This window comes from Cebus imitator, unplaced genomic scaffold (assembly GCF_001604975.1).
Source record: "Cebus imitator isolate Cc_AM_T3 unplaced genomic scaffold, Cebus_imitator-1.0 Scaffold142, whole genome shotgun sequence".
Lineage (NCBI taxonomy): Eukaryota > Metazoa > Chordata > Mammalia > Primates > Cebidae > Cebus > Cebus imitator.
This window is the reverse complement of record NW_016107457.1, coordinates 4,126,741-4,143,383: the sequence shown is the minus strand read 5'-3', so window position 1 is coordinate 4,143,383 and position 16,643 is coordinate 4,126,741. Positions and strand designations below refer to the sequence as shown.

General features: G+C 40.6%; 1 pseudogene across 1 annotated transcript; it reads right to left on the bottom strand.

Annotated features, from left to right (window-relative positions):
* Positions 1–13,949: 13,949 nt before the first annotated feature.
* On the bottom strand, positions 13,950–15,545 carry LOC108313773 (annotated as a pseudogene). Its single transcript, XR_001829225.2, has 2 exons — positions 15,064–15,545; positions 13,950–15,024 (listed from the first exon to the last, which is right to left on the bottom strand). The product of XR_001829225.2 is annotated as a heterogeneous nuclear ribonucleoproteins C1/C2-like (transcript).
* Between the last annotated feature and the right edge of the window lie 1,098 nt (positions 15,546–16,643).

Sequence of the window (16,643 nt, the reverse complement as noted above, 5' to 3'; positions counted from 1 at the left end):
GTAGTCATCCAGATCTTTCTCTGTGAATGAGGAGGTTCAACTAGATAAGCTCCAAGGTTCCTTCTGACTCGCCATGAAACTTCTAGGGCTGTGTGTATTTCTAGTGTCATCCAAATACAAGGATACTAGAGAGCACACAAATGGGGTCTAATAATTCCCTGTTGTACTGCGTAATGGGGAGGAGAGGTATCTTGTATAATTTGCATTTGAAAATACAGATGCTTGGGCTCATAGCATTCTGTGGGCAAGTATAATCATGCTTTCTCTTGCCTGCTCAACATGGGTCATTATAGGCGAAAGCACAACTGGGAGCTGCTGGACCCAGTTGTGGGAGGGACAGTGTCATGCATAGACCAAGGAAAGTTCATATTGACAACTTGTCAAGGCTTGTTTCATATGGTTTAAATTGGGTTTCATGAAGTGGAAAACAATGCGTGAAACCGTTCCTGTTCTGCATTTTTCCAAACACATGAAAATATTGGGAAGGTTTGAATGTGGGAGTTAACATGACACGTAATATCTCTTTGTGCTCTTTTTTTTTTTTTTAATGTCATTACTTCTTCTGGATGTCCCTCATCTTGCCTTTCTCACCATATCCACCCAGAGAAGTCCAACATGCTAGCTGAAAAATGGACAAAAAGTAACAGTAGTCCATTGCCTTAAATGCTTACATGTATGCATCTAACTGTATAAGGCAAGCACTAGTATTGTTTTCATTCTCAATGAAGACACTAAGGCACAGAGAGGTTATGTAACTGGCCTGAGATCATTAAATTCAGAGGCAGAGACTGAATTCAGACTCAAGTAGTCTATCTCCAGGGTCTGTGCTGGAGAACACACTTTACCAACCTTTTGATGACACTGTAAAGGATATCAGAGAAGAAGAAAATCAAATGTTTGATGAATGAATTAAAATTAAAAAATAAAATTGTGTTTATGACCCATCAACTTGGCAAATTTTTTTTTTTTTAATAGTAGCTGGTGGTAGGGAAGAAGTGAGAAAATGGGATTTGCCCTGCTTGTGGGAGTGCCAGTATGTACAGTCCTTCTCAAAGACATATTGGCAGTACAGTGTGTAATAAGTCCCTTAGAATATACTGCCAGACCCAAAAATTTTGCTCCTAGGAATTTATCCTAAGGACCATTTTGGAGAAGTTCACAAAAAAATGAATGTATAAAATTTACACAAGAACATTGTTTAAAATAGCAAAAAAAGTTGGAAACAACATAAATAACTTACAATGGGAGATTGGTTATATAATGCATGGTGCAACTCTAATAATGAAAAATATGTAGATATTAAGAATGTAATAGAACCATGTTTACTGACATGGAAAGATGTTCAAAATAATGTTAAGTTTCAAAAGAAAATAGTTTTTAACTAAAACATGAGTTTATGTCAATAGCAGAATTAAGACAGTTGCAAATTTCTTTGTAGTGTTTGGTAATTTCCAATGTATTACTTATATAAAAAAAAATATATATATATAGAGAGAGACCAGGTGGAGGTGGCTCACACCTGTAATCTCAGCATTTTGAGAGGCTGAGATGGGTAGATCACTTGAGCCCAGGAGCTCAAGATGAGCCTAGGCAACATGGTGAAAGCCCCTCTCCACAAAAAAATGAAAAAATTAGCTGGGCATGGTGATGCATGCCTGTGGTCCCAGCTGTTCAGGTGGCTGATGTGGGAGAATCACCTGAACTTGGAAGGTAGAGGTTGCAGTGAGCCGGGATTGCACCACTGCATGCCAGCCTGGGTGACAGAAAGAGACTCTGTCTCAAAAACAAGCAAACAAAGAAACAAAACCACACACACACACACACACACACACACACACACACCCTAGATCTTCCTTGCCTTTGCCATTGCCTTTTTTCATGTGTGCAAAACAGGCAGTGATTCTAAACAGAATGAGTTTAAAGTAAAATTAATAATGAATGTTCATTGAACACTTATTATGTGCTAGGAGCTCTGTTAAATATTTTAAATGATTTCTTTTCGTCCTTACAACTTTTATGATATGAGCACTCTGTCTTTTTACAGTTCAGAAAACTGAAGCACAAAAAGATTTAAATAACTTGCTCAAGTTCACTGAGAAGGCAGCTTCTAAGGGGATGTAAATAACTTGTAGGATTCAGAAATAAAAGAATAAAGTTGGCCTTTGGGTGTTAAGGCACCATCTCCTAGGGATAGGAATATTAACTAGTTAGCCCAACACAGAGGATCATTTATCTAATTAAAAGTAAAACCATTCATTGAGATTGAGCCCTGAGGGAACTCTGGATGGGTAAGTAACTATAAGGTGTTACTTTTTACCTTGCGGTTAACTTCTCTGCCAAAGAGAAAGTACTTTACTAGTAGACTTTTTTTTTTTTTTTTTTCTNTTTTTTTTTTTTTTTTTCCTTTGTGTCTCACACAAAGCCTATTCCCTCTGAGGAGGGGCCTGAGAGAAAGTTAATTCAATTCAATTTTGGTAATTTAGAGATTTTGATCTTCTCTACCTCTCTGAGGAGCTCCACCTTTGGTATCTTGCTGTTCCTCATCATTTAGTGGCTGGGAAATAAAGAGACAGAAGTCCTAAATCTGTGGCCACTTTAGAACTTCTAAACTGTAGAGCCCTGGAGGTAGGAGCACAGTTGGACGGAGGATACTCTAAGTTGTGTCCACATAGTACTTAACTCAAGAGTGAGGAGGCATCAGTTGTGTGAATCAAAGAATGGGCCACTGATAAGTGACTTACCCTGAGGAAACGTTATGAATAGTGACCAGGCTACAAAGAAAATGTGTCCAGTGCCCTTATCCTTGGGTGTCTGCTTAACCTCAGCATGCCTTCAACACAGAGGAATTGCTTTCAGTGGTTGAGTTATCAACAATATTCTATCTCAGATGGAGGGAACTAGGATCTTGAAAAGACAGAAACCCTTTATGACTGTTATTTTTTTGTTCATGACATTTATGTTTCTGAAATGCCTCGACTTCTTCTTCTCTCTCTCATCATTCATTGCAACCCAACTCAAGTGTCCCCATCCCCTTCTATAAAGAATTCTCAGGCTGGGCGTGGTGGCACACGCCTGTAGTCCCAACACTTTGGGAGGTCGAGGTAGGTGTATCACGAGGTCAAGAGATCGAGCCCATCCTGGCCAACATGGCGAAACTCTGTGTCTACTAATAATACAAAAATTAGCTGGGTGTGGTGACCTGTGCCTGTAATCCCAGCACTTTGGAAGGCTGAGGTAGGAGAATGGCTTGAACCCAGGAGGTGGAGGTTGCAATGAGCCAAGACTGCACCACTGCACTCCAGCCTGGGTGACAGAGCGAGACTCTGTCTCTAAAAAAAAAAAAAAATTATCTGTTGCTACCAGACATATTGAGAATGATCTCAATATACCTGGAACTGCATAGAAAGCTTGGACTGCTTTCCTTGGCTGTGACTTTTTAAATAAGTTGTATTCCTTTGCCTTGAGGGACAGGAACTCTATTACATAACAACAATGACAAAACAACCCCACCAACTAGCATGGTGCAAGCCTATTTATTTCAACAGAGAGAAACCTAGTGGTTTAAGGTAGACATCATCTATTAAACGAAGCTTTCAGTACTTGAAGCTTTGAGGCTGCAAGTGGTTTGAAATGTCCAGTGTACCTGGGATCTATTCTGTGCTTGGGGTTAATTGGCTTCTAGCTTAAGACCAAAAGGGAGGAAATATTGGTTGTAGGCTTGGTTCGGTCATCACTAAGACGTATTCTCAGTTACTTCTCGTAGTCTTAGTTCTCTCATCTGTCAGTTGACATAGAGCCAATCATACCTAAAATAATGATTGTGAAAACAAAATAAAATAATGGATGTGAAAAGCCTTTAAAAGTTGAAAGCACTAGGTAAACCCAAGGCATTATTTGCCAGGATTATATACGACAAACCAAATCTTACGTGGCAGAGGAGATTGCAATTATAAGGATGGGTGGTTAATACTTAAGATTCATGTATGATCAGTGAAACCAAGTATCTGCGGAAACGACATCCACCAAGGAAAAGCCTGAGTGGCTGAGGAGGACAGAGGGAGATGAGGACAGCTCATATTCAATCAAGGGAGAATATTCATATTGCTGAAAAATAGAACTCTGGCAGTTTTTATCCTAAAGTGTTGCCTAAAGTTTGATCTGTGAAACAGGTTTCTTAGGGACAAAAATGGGTCAAATAGATTTGAGTTAGACAAAGTCAAATAGAATTTTCACTCACCGTCGTTAGAATGCCAACTTGACTCTTCAAAAGGGAGAGAGGCAGAAAGCTTTAATCTTCTCAAGGACAGTCACCTGGCAAAAGCTGAAGCTCAACCCATTGTATTAGATCTGACTGCAGGGAGTACGTGTTTATGATCTGCTTGAGTTTCTGAGATGAGAACCAAAGACGAAGACTTGAATGATGTTTCTCCAGCACTATGAAAATGAAAGAGTCAGGTACAGTGTCATGTACCTGCATTCCCTACTACTTGAGAGGCTGAGGCGGGAGGATTTTGAGCCCAGGAGTTTGACACCGGCCTGGGCAACATAGTGAAATGCAGTCTGAAAAGAAGAAGAAGAAAATAAAAGAAACTTGGATTTCGACAGTCATGGGAATTTTGGTCCTAGGAAAGCTAGAGAAAGCTGGATTCTATTATGCCAGAGGGGATTGATCAGGCACACTTGGGGGAGAATTCTCCTCCCAGACAATTGCTGTCCTTGCCCCAATCCTTGGCTCTCCTACCAACCTTCCGCTTACCTACTCAGCTTCCTGGCACTGTGATCATGGAGAGCAGTCTAAATGATGGGCAGCACCATTCAAGAAAAAAAACAGATAAAAAATTGTTAAATTCATGTTTATTTGTCTTAATTACTAATTATAAAATTAGCACATACTCAAAATTTCAAATGGAAGAAATATACAATAAGAAGTAGATGCCCTTTCCCCATCTATCACCATGCCATAACACATAGTGTAGAATTGCCACATTAAAAAACAAAATGGGCCAGGCATAGTGGCCTATGCCTGTAATCCCAGTGCTCAGGGAGACCGAGAGGGCAAGATCACTTGAAGGCAGGAGTTCGAGACCAGGTAGAGATTCTAACTCTACAAAAAAATTAAAAAAAATTTTTTAAATTTTTTGTAGGACTACAGCATGCACCTGTTGTCCTAGCTACTTGGGTGGCTGGAGTGGGAGAATCACTTCAGCCCAGGGAGAATTCAGTGAGCTATGATTGCAACTGCACTTCAGCCTGGACAACAGAGCAGGACTCCCTCTCTAAAAACCAACCAATCAACCAATCAAAAAACTCAGGAAATAACTAGAAGCCAGTTCACAATATTTCATAACCACTTATTTAACCGTTCTCTATGGCTGGGCATTTAGGTAGTTTCCAAATTTTCATCATTACAATAGGTGTTGCAACAAACTTGAACATTTATTTTTGTGCATGTATTTTCTATAAGATAGATACACAGACGTGAAATTGCCATCACAATGCGTAACTAAATTTACAATTTGACTATGTACTGCTAAGTTGGCCCCCACAAAATGGCTCCAATTTCCATTTCCACCCGGAGTATATGAGGGTTGCTCATGAATTTGATCAGTTGGGTGAGTTGCTTGGGACAGGCTATGTCTGAAGCAATGACAAAATCGATTATCTGGACTGCAAAGTCTCAGGAACTTGGTGACACAAGAGGTGCTCCTGTTTTGGACCTTGTATAGGTGGTTGGCAGGCCACCCTGAACAACGCTGACCTCACACATCTCTAACTGTAAATCAGACCACATTATGGCTCCTGAAGTGTACTAGATAATACATCAATTTCCTGTGAAAGCCCTAATCAATTGCTTCTGTGAGGGGTTTTAATGAACCCTGAAACACCACCCCTCTTTTTGGCCCAAGACTTGAATCCATTAGAGGTAGGCAAAAGAATGAGACAGAAAGAGTCAAAACATTACCTTTGTTATTGTTAAAGTTGCTACTGAGGAATGTGGTTATATCTGCTGTGCCAGTGGGCACCATTCTTAACTGTGATATTACTGGGACCACACCCAGCCTCCCACAGCAATGGACCACTCTGATCTTCCTACAGGCCAAGGAGTAAGCTCACTGATAAATTCATTAGCTGGTAGAGAGGTACCAGGAGCACATGCTCTGTGTGAGTGTGCATACTGCCAGAGGAAGGGGCTTGGCAAGCCATAGTGTTTCTTTCAAAGCTTACCAATCAGATTATGTCTCTTTTCCTTCTCTGGGGGAAACTAGGAGTATTACATTAGTGGTACTCTTTTTACAAGAAGGAAATATCAGGAATAGGGAAGATTCTTGCTCTTTCTGCCCCAACCTCCTTCCCAGGACCCCATCTCAACAGCAGTGTCCACCTAGAATGTTTAGTGGGAAAGAATTTAATAATTGATTAGTAATGTCTGCCATGAGAGTGGGCGGAAGCAGTTATGGCACATTTGTCATACATTTTCAATCCTGCAATAATTATGCAATGAGTAATATGTAGTTAGTATAAAGGTTCGGTACAATTGTGTTTTCTAAATTATAAAAGGGTTTCACTACAGATCAGCCACCCCCACAGACTTTCTGTCTCTATTTTTCTGAGTGTTCTGAGTCTCACTTCTGTAGTAGGGTGGAGAGATACTCTGTTCCCAAATAATTCATAACAGTCTAGGTTTTTAATACCACCGGATGCTATTCCAAGTACAGAGCTGGTGTTTTCATTGTAATGGTTCATAATTAAGAAATTACATATCCAAATATCCAGCTTTTACTGCTGGGATAACAGAAGCAGAAAGAAGAAAAAAGTCAGTACCAGTATTTGCCAAGTGGCCAAGGATAAAATTGGTAGTGGAAAAATTAGATTTTCAAGCGATTAAAAATTCATTACAAACAATGGAGCATTTAAATAAAATGAAGCTGATGTTATCTTTCTAAACATTTGGCATTTTCTACTTTGTGCTCTTGTTGATGTTCTTTCTTACTGAAGGGATTTTTATTTATTTATTATTTTTTTGCATGCAGATACTTTCCATTTGAAGTACTGAGGAGAAAATAAATTTTTCACTTGATTGGGTGACTTTGGTGCTAAAGAGAGGAGCCAAATATAACAATGTCCGATTAAGCTGAATTTAAAAATGCATGATCACCCTAATAGAAGAGTAATAGATGCTGGGTGGGATTGAATTAGGAGACAGGAATGGGTGTATTGAAGAGGAAACCATTGAGAAGACAAAAAGAGAAAAGATCTTTCCTTCTATTAACATCTTTCCTTGTAGATACTTTATTATTTCTGGCTCTTTCCCATATTTATTCAATAAGATGGCTGTTCCCTGGGATGGGACTTTAATTAACCCCAGATGAAATAAGCCCCTCCCAAGATCCCTGACCAAATACCTTCCCCTTCAGACTCATTTTTCCTGAACTTTAGACATTGGTGTATTTTCTTTCTGATTTTTTTTCTTATCAATTTGCCACTTGCACTGTTTCCTTTCCTAGTTTTCTATACATAAATATATATATTTAGAGACAGGGTCTTGCCCTGCTACCCAGGTTGGAGCGTAGTGACACAATCACAACTCACTGCAGCCTTAAACTCTAGAACTCACGGGATCCTCCTGCCTCAGCCTCTGAGTAGGTGGTATTACAGGTGTGAAACACCATGCCTGGCTATTTAATTAATTTACTTATGTTTTCATTTTCTTTGAGACAGAGTCTCGCTTTGTCGCCCAGGCTGCAGTGCAGAGGCATGATCTCGGCTTACTGCAACCTCTGCCTCCGGGGTTCAAGCAATCCTCCTGCCTCAGCTCTCCAGTAGCTGAGATTACATGCATCCACCACCATGCCTGGCTGATTTTTATATTTTTAGTAAAGACGGGGTTTCACCATGTTGGCCAGGATGGTCTTGAACTTCTGACCTCAGTTGATCTGCCTGACTCACCCTCCCAAAGTGCTGGGATTACAGGTGGGAGCCACTGCATCTGGCCTACCTATTTATTTTTATTGACTCACTTTTAAAACTGTATATAACCAGAAGAAAAGTCAGTATCCACCTGCAGTAAATAAAAGGCGATCATAAAAGTAAATACAATGGAAACAAAACTGTTATTTAAAAGTTTTTGACACAAAAACAGAAAACCAAATAGTGCATGTTCTCACTCATAAGTGGGTGTTGAACAATGAGAACGCATAGACACAGGGAGGGGAACATCACACACTGGGGCCTGTTGAGGGTGTGGGAGGGCTAGGGGAGGGATAACAGGGGGTGGGAGGATTGGGGGAGGGATAGCATTAGGAGAAATACCTAACGCAGATGACAGCGGGGTAGGAGGTGGACGGTTGGATGCAGCAAACCACCATGGCACGTGTATATCTACGTAATAAACCTGCACGTTCTGCATATGCACCCCAGAACTTAAAGTATAATAAAAAAAATAAAATTCACCAATGAAAAACAATTAATGATAAACCTGATAAATTTAAAAATTTCTACATCTAAAATAAATTTCTCAATGAGAAAAATAGATCTATTTATTTGTAGTCACTAATGAAGGGATATTTAACTCGTCAGTGCTTAGCTCCACTTAAAATGATGTCATTGTTTGCAGTTTGGGAAACAGACTTTTCAAGGAGGCAGTGAAGTAAAGAAGGAAAAGTTGGGACTCTGAATCAGATCATGCTGAGTTTCACTTCTAGTTCCAGCTGTTACTGCTCCCTCCACAGTAAAAGTAGGATGATAATATCTACTTCACAGGACTGCTGTAAGGCCAAAATGTAATTGTACTGAAAAGCATTTCGGACATACTTAGGCAATTTCAGTTTTATTCTTTTCTACCAATATGATATTTGTAGAATATCCCCAGTTTTGGGGTATTTTTGTCTTGGTGGAGAAAGGCATTGACAAAACATGGAGTCATAGCATTTGAGAAATAGAAGGCATTTCTCAGAAAAAATAAACAGCGTTTACAGGCTGTATTTATTTTCCATTCAAAATAAAAATAGTTTTATTGAGTCCCATGGGAAAAATGTACTGTCTTACCACTTGCATGATCTACTTCATTGACTAGAAGAATGTCAATGAAAAAAATTCTCACGGTTTGTCGTTGTTTAGTGTTAATATCTGGGTTATTTGAGAAGCAGCAACAGAGGTAGCATTCTAATCAATTAAATTCAAAGCGAGGCCAGTAGGCTGTATGGCCCCTGTGGCCCTCAGCAGCTCCTCATTGAGTAGCTAACGTTTTCAGTACTGATGAATAAATGGAAATGCAGAGCATTGAGTGTCTCCATGATAATAACAAATAAATAAATCACACTGAATGCCAACACAGAAATCTACCCAATATGTACCCTCATCAAATGCTTATTAGTGACCTAAAACTAATTGTTAGTATTTCACACAGCTTTGGAATAACAGAATTCTCAATTTGGAAGGAAATTCAGGGCTTGCTTAGCTCAGGGGTCAGGTAGCTAACATTAAGGAGTGACATGGGACTGTAGGCATTGGGAAACCAGAGAGATCAAGCTATCCTTAAAGGGAGCACCCCTTAACTGTTGCCCTGCAAGATTTTGAACCCAGTATTGCCAGATATGGCTTCTAAAGACAAGCTAGGGGCCGATTGCGATAGCTCACTCCGTAATCCCAGCACTTTCAGAGGCCGAGGTGGGCAGATCGCCTGAGGTCAGGAGTTCAAGACCAGCCAGGCCAACATGGTGAAACCCTGTCTGTACTAAAAATACAAAAAATTAGCTGGGCGTGGTGGCACATGCCTATAGTCCCAGCTACTCAGGAGACTGAGGCAGGAGAATCGCTTGAACCTGGGAGGCAGAGGTTGCAGTGAGCTGAGATCGTGCCATTGCACTCCAGCCTCTGTCTCAAAAAATAAAAATAAAAATAAAAGAAAGAAAAGCTAGGAATTTGGATATTGCAATTTGTATGTGAAACTTTATATTGACAGCTAAATACATCCTACCCCCCATCCCACACCTAGTGCCCCCTACTCCACTCAAAAATCTCCATGCAGGTCAAATAATGCGTGTCTGTTGTTTCCATCTGCTCTGACTGTTGTCATATTGATGCCTCTGGTCTGGTCCAGTCACCTTCTATGTTGGTTGGGAAATGGAAGCCCAGAAAGGAGAAATGACTAAACCACGTCACATCAGAAGCCTCTCTTCTAAAATCTCCTATGAAAAGCTGACAGTTCATTCATTTAAGAAAAAGTATGATGGAATAAAACTGGAATCTGATAATCTGAAAAGCAGTAACTCTAAGCACAGCTCTTTAATTGTCTGTAACCTATATCATCCAAGCTGATGAACATAAGAAGTTAAGAAAGTAGATGACTGCAATAATAACTTGGTAAGGGAGGGTCTGAAAATTAAGCAGAAGTTTTCGTTGGTGCAAGATTTTCCCAGAGATGAACTCCTGTCCCAAAATCATGAACTAGCACTTAAAGTAGTATGGAAGTATGTCAGTGATTTACTCATAGCCCCAGAGATAAAATTAAATGAGATAATGAGTATAATTTGCAATTCCATGGGAGGAAAACCTATGAATATTTGGCAGTGATCTTTGAGGATGAATGAATGGATGGATGGTTCATTCATTCAGGAGTGCCACAAATAATGATTGACTTCTTACTGCGAGTGAGTTACGGTTTGGGCACTGGGGATAGAGCATGAATGAGGAAAAAAAAATGCCTGCCCTAATGTGACTTATATCTCAGTGGGTAGAATAAGTGACTTAGGCAATTGTCAATTGGCTAACTAACATATGAGCTCCTCCATCTCTTTTAGTCATGCCAACAAGAAGAAGAATGTTGATGGTGGCATTGGGAAGAGAAAGTTAGCTCTTTTGTGTCTAGGCCAATATTCTATTGCCATGGCAATGATATGCTCACTGGTCTGGATCATGGCATAGACTTTTCTATTTTGAATCAAAGCTCTAAAAATACCAGAAGGCAAAATATGTTATTAACAGAACAAGGTAGGGGGACTGATATCAATTTACTTCTTTGTTGCCCATGCCTCCCTTAAAAAAAATCTGAAATCCAGCACTAACAGGGCGTGCACCTAAATTAAGCCCATGGTCAGCTTTGCTGGGAAGAGGTGTATTTCTGTGAGTGATTTGTCTTCAGCCCTGTTGGCTCTGGCAGATTTATAGGGTTTATATTTCCACACACAAATTGTCCTTGAACAATTTCTCCACTACCTGAAACACTGCTCCCTCCTCCAGCCCGTCAGATGTACCCATCTGCTGTCTCCCGCCCAGATTTTTTCTTTAATAACAAAGTAATTGTTGACATTGTAAGAAAAATCCAATTCTTGGTTGAAGTTTACGTTCCAAAGGGTCTCTCTTTGGGAAGAAAATCAGCAGTGGATAGTGTTGCACATTCCTGATGTTGGGGCCAGCCCCCTCGAAAGCCTGAGTTGCCGTGAAACAACTGCACTGCCCTTCCCAGCTGGTCCTCTTTGCTTTCTTGGGAGGGATCAAGAAACACTAATGCTTTTTGTCCTTTATCCTCCCTCTAAGTGCCAGCGCTGCTGCAAGGAACAATGCCAATAGAGGGTCAAAGGGAAGATGGCAGATGAGCCTAATATCCCCCTGAGTTAACCTTCTCATGACCCCTCCCCACTTGCTGGTGATTTTGTGACCTCAGTACAGGCTGTTTCTCAAGCTTATCAGTTGTCTGACAATGAGGGGAACTTGGAGTCATTGTGAATATCAAATCTCCCTGTGGCATCCACAGATGATGACACCTAGTCAGGCTGAATGGACTTAATAAAGATTCGATCAAAGTTGGCTATTGCCTTTTAGGAGCATGCCAGTTGATGGCATGGAGACTAACCTTTTTATTATATTTAATTGTAGCAAAGTTCCTATGAAGTTGTGCTAATTAGACAAAAGGTAAATCTTAATTAAGAGGCAAAGTAGAAAAATGGCAGGAGAAAGCGCTTTGGAATCAGATAATTCTTTTTTTTTCTCCCCGCCCCTTCCCAGAATCAGATAATTCTTGGTTTGTATAATATCTCTGCTGTATCACTTTTTAGCTTCAGGGCACTGGACAAGTTACTTACAAATCTCTGAGCCTGGCTTTCCTGTGGGTAAAAAGGAAATAGTCATCTCCACAACACATCACAGGGTTGTCATAAGGGGTAAGTGAGATGATGGGTGTGAACATGCTTAAAACAGTGGCCTGACATCAGTGAGCACTCAATGAAAGGTGGTTTTTATTCATAGTACAAAGTTAAATTATAGAATATTTTAAGCAAATGCATTTTTAATTAAGAAAACTCAGTTAAAAATCCTCATGAATAGGTCCTTATGGGACTTGCCATAACAAAGAGGTAAGAACATTTCAGAATAACTTTATCGCTTATTTATAGGAAGAGGTTGCTTTGAAAATATTTTTGAAAGTTCTCAGCAAAAGGCTTTGAAGACTTACTCCAAAGTAGGGCCAATACTCCCCTTGAAGCTTTGTTTATACATTAAGTCCTTATTTTATAATTGGTGCAAAGGTTCATTTCAGTTTCGTTCAAAGGAGTGATAAATTTTGAATTTGCAGTGTCTGGATTCCCGAGACTTTATTATTATTCAAGGCTTTAATTTTGAAAAGATCCTGCATATTTAAAATCTAAAATAAAGTAGTCCTATATTCAGTATGATTGACCTAGAATATGCCCTGTCAGTGACATGATTTTAAGGTCTAGGTCTTGGTGCTGGCCTTCAGTAAGATAGCAATTAAGATAATAATGGTAAAACCTCCTGGATTTGTCCATGGTCAAGATGATTTCATTTGTACTTCACAACAATCCTCACATGGCAGAAAAAAACTATCTATTATTACTCACATTTTACAGTTGAGAAAATTGAGGTTTGAAGTCTGTCACTTGCCTTATGACATTTGTTTCAGAGGTTCACAAACCTTTCTGTAAATGTTTAGTTGCAGAGCTCTTTCTGAAACCGAAATGTACTCTGGAAGAGAAAAAAAAAGGACCAGGTAACAGCCTGCAGCCTCGCCTTCCTGTCCTATCCTGTCCTGATCCCAGGTCTGAGGTAAGATGGCGGCCTTCTTGGACAATGACTATGGTAGCCCTGGAGGGTGGCCATGAGAGAGTAGGGCTCTTTGGTTTCTGATTTCTACATGGCCTCCAAATCTAGTGAGAATTGGAGGGTTGAGATCTCCCCACCGAATGCTGGTAGAGCTTCTTTGGGGAGTGAAATGCTGACTTTGAAAGCAATTCTGCCCAGCAATGCAGAATGATATGCTCTGTTCTCTGCCCACCCTTAGCTGGAATTCTGAAGTTTGCCTGTTTAGCATACCTGGGGAGCGGTAGACTTTGTAAAAGAGAAAGGGATCTAGTGTTGGTGATGCTGGTAGGGGTGGGGAATCAAACCTGGAGTTTCTAAATTGGGGAAAAGGCAAAGAGGCCAGTGGGACATATGGGCAATTTTATAAAAATTTGCAATCTCCAAGATAGAAAATTGGAATCCTTTGGATAAAATGATATTGCATATTTATACTTCTTTTACTAGTTTCAAGCACTGGCACACATTATCAGGAACCTAGCTAGATAAAGAGATATGTAAATGTAATCATTAATCACTGTTGGTTTACAAAGAACCTCCAGATATACATTTTTTGGCAATGCAACCTAATTGGTACATCACTAATGGCCACTGAGTGAATAACCAACTCCTTCTGAAAAGTAGGTATCTTTATCCTGTTTTACAAGTGAGGAAACTGGAAGATTAGGTGATGTGCCTGAGGTTATCTGAGTCTGAATCTGTTAACTTTTCCATTATACCAATGCATGCTGTCATTGACAACTGTGTCACTGCATCACAGAAGCAGGCATTTCATAGTATGAAGAGGTTTTGCCCATGTCTATTCCATGCTCTTCTTTATCTATAAGGAAGATGGTACCCAGAGGAGTTTCTTTTTCTTTTTTTTTTTTTTTTCCTGGTTTAATAAGGACTTGTTTATTTTGAAGAAAAACGGTCCCAAACATCAGGCTGTTCACAAAAATAACCCACAGTATCAACTTTAGAAAACAAATCTTAAGACTATAACACTATCCCAGATACTCAACTAAATGAGATTGCCTTTGCAGTTAGGGAAGCAACTACTGAACATATGTATGAATGAAAAGAACTGTACTCCCTTCATAACGAGAGATTATTTTGGAGACAGTTGATAAAAACCATACATCCTTTTTATTGTTAAGTCATAAAGAGGTATCAAAATTAAAAGCAAAAATTACAGGGTAAGACTTAACAAAAACTACTAGGAGCGTCAAAGGAAGTGAAAATGGGACTAGGTGCAGGGAAATATGAATTAATGAACATGGGAAGGACAAGGATGGGGAGAACAGTGACCATGTGCTGAAGATACTAGGGGAGAGGATCTGGTGAAAAATTTGATCTTAGACAAGCGCCTAGGTAAAGAAATAATGGGATAAGATTTCTAAACTCCACTATGTGCTTAAGAGTCATCCTCGCCATTGGCGCTGTCTCTGTCATCCTCTCCTTCCTCAGCCTCTTTTTCATCATCCTTGATCAACTCCAGCTGGTCATCCCCCCGATCTTCATTATCATCATCATCCAGTAGGTCCCCCTCCTCAGCAGAGTCATCTGCACCCCCCTCAGACTCCATCTTCACATTAGTCTCATCTTTCTTCACGGAGCTGCTGCTCTGCTCCTCTTCTGACTTATCATTCTTCATCTCTGCTTGTTTGCTCTGTTCCTTTTCAATTTTTTCCAGGTTTTCCAGGAGAGAATCCACTTTTTGTTTTATCTGGGTCAGTTCCTTCTTAATGGCCTGAAGGTCATCTCCTTTCAACTTTCCAGACTTGGAAAATCCCCACTGTCCACTCTTAGAATTGAAGCCACGTTTGCCCCTTCGTGAGGTGTTTCCTGATACACGCTGACGTTTCGAGGGCACTACAGCCCGCGCAATAGGAGGAGGAGGAGGTATCATAATAATCCCGTTGAAAGTCATAGTCCAAGTCAAAAGAGGAGCTGAGTAGAGGGGACGGAGAAGGCTGTTCTGTTACTGACCCGTACATCTCCGCTGCAGATCGTTTCACACCTGCTTTTCCTCGGTTCACTTTTGGCTCTGCTGCCAGGTTAATATCTAAAACCTGGCCAGCAATCATTCTGCCATCCTCTCCTGCTACAGCAGCCCGGGCATTTCTCTCATTAACATATTGAACGAAGGCAAAGCCCTTATGAACAGAGCAGCCCACAATTTTGCCATACTTCGAAAAGATTGCCTCCACATCAGATTTCTTGACCACGAGTGTGTTTAGATTCCCAATGAACACACGGGAGTTCATGGAGCGAGGATCTGTCTTGTTGGTAACGTTGCTGGCCATTGTGTTTGATGATAAGGTTTCTCACAAAGCCGAAAACAGGAGAGAGGAGGGAGAAGAGATTCGATTCTGAGTCTCCTACTCCCGGGTTCTACGTGCAGAAGCCGACTGCTGCTCGAGGTCGGTAACGCAGACACAACCGCTCAGTCTTCGTCTCTTCACAAAATGGCCGGAGTTTCAAATACCTATGTGGAAAAGTGATCTCTTCCTCGGAAGAGACTTGGATTTTATCTTATTAATACCTGTTCTCCTGAGATTACATAATTAATAATGTACAAAAGCTTAGTGATGTACAAAAAAGCACCCGGGAAAAATGCAAATACATGCAAAAAAGGGAAATTTGAGATGGCTGTAATAGAGAAAGGTATCTGTATTAGTTAGGGTTGCAACAGCTGGTATAACAAATCCTAAAATATCAGGAGGTTTAGTGTCATGAAATTTTATTTCTCCCTCATGTAACAGTCCAATGCAGATATTGCTGACTAGCAATGGTGATGGTGGCAGGGGCGGGGCAGGGGCGCGGTGGTTGCTCCATGCAGTCTTTCAGGGATCCAGGCTAATGGAGGCTTTGCCATCCTCAGTGTGTCACTTCTCAGCTCAAGCCATGCTGGCCATCAATATATAGCAATAAAAAGAGAGGAGAATCAGTGATTGCATGGAGGAGTTTGTTTTATGGGCTAGGCCTGGAACAGATCATTTCTTTCCATATATCATTTTAGAATGCAGTCACATGGCCATATCTGATGCTGGGAAACTGGAAATTGTGGTTGTGTTCACAAGAAGAGGAAAAACATTTGGTGACCGGCCAGCAATCTCTGCCACAGGATCCAAAGGATGGACAATTTTGGGAAAGTGACAACCTCCTCAGGTTGACAAAATTCTCATGTGCCGGCTGGGTGTGTTGGCTCATGCCTGTAATCCCAGCACTTTGGGAGGCCGAGGCGGGCAGATCATGAGGTCAGGAGTTCAAGACCAGCCTGATCAACATGGTGAAACCCTGTCTCTACTAAAAATACACAAATTAGCTGGGCATGGTGGCACATGCCTGTAATTCCAGCTACTCGGGAGAATTGCTTGAACCTGGACCTGGAAGGTGTGGGTTGCAGTGAGCCAAGGTCACACCACTGCACTCCAGCATGGGCTACAGGCAATACTCCATCTCCAAAATAAAAAAAAAAGTTCCCATGTGCCTGTCCATTAGATCAGTTTGTAGAAGACCACTACATACACTTCCATATCTTTGATAAGGAAGTGAATGAAGGAAAG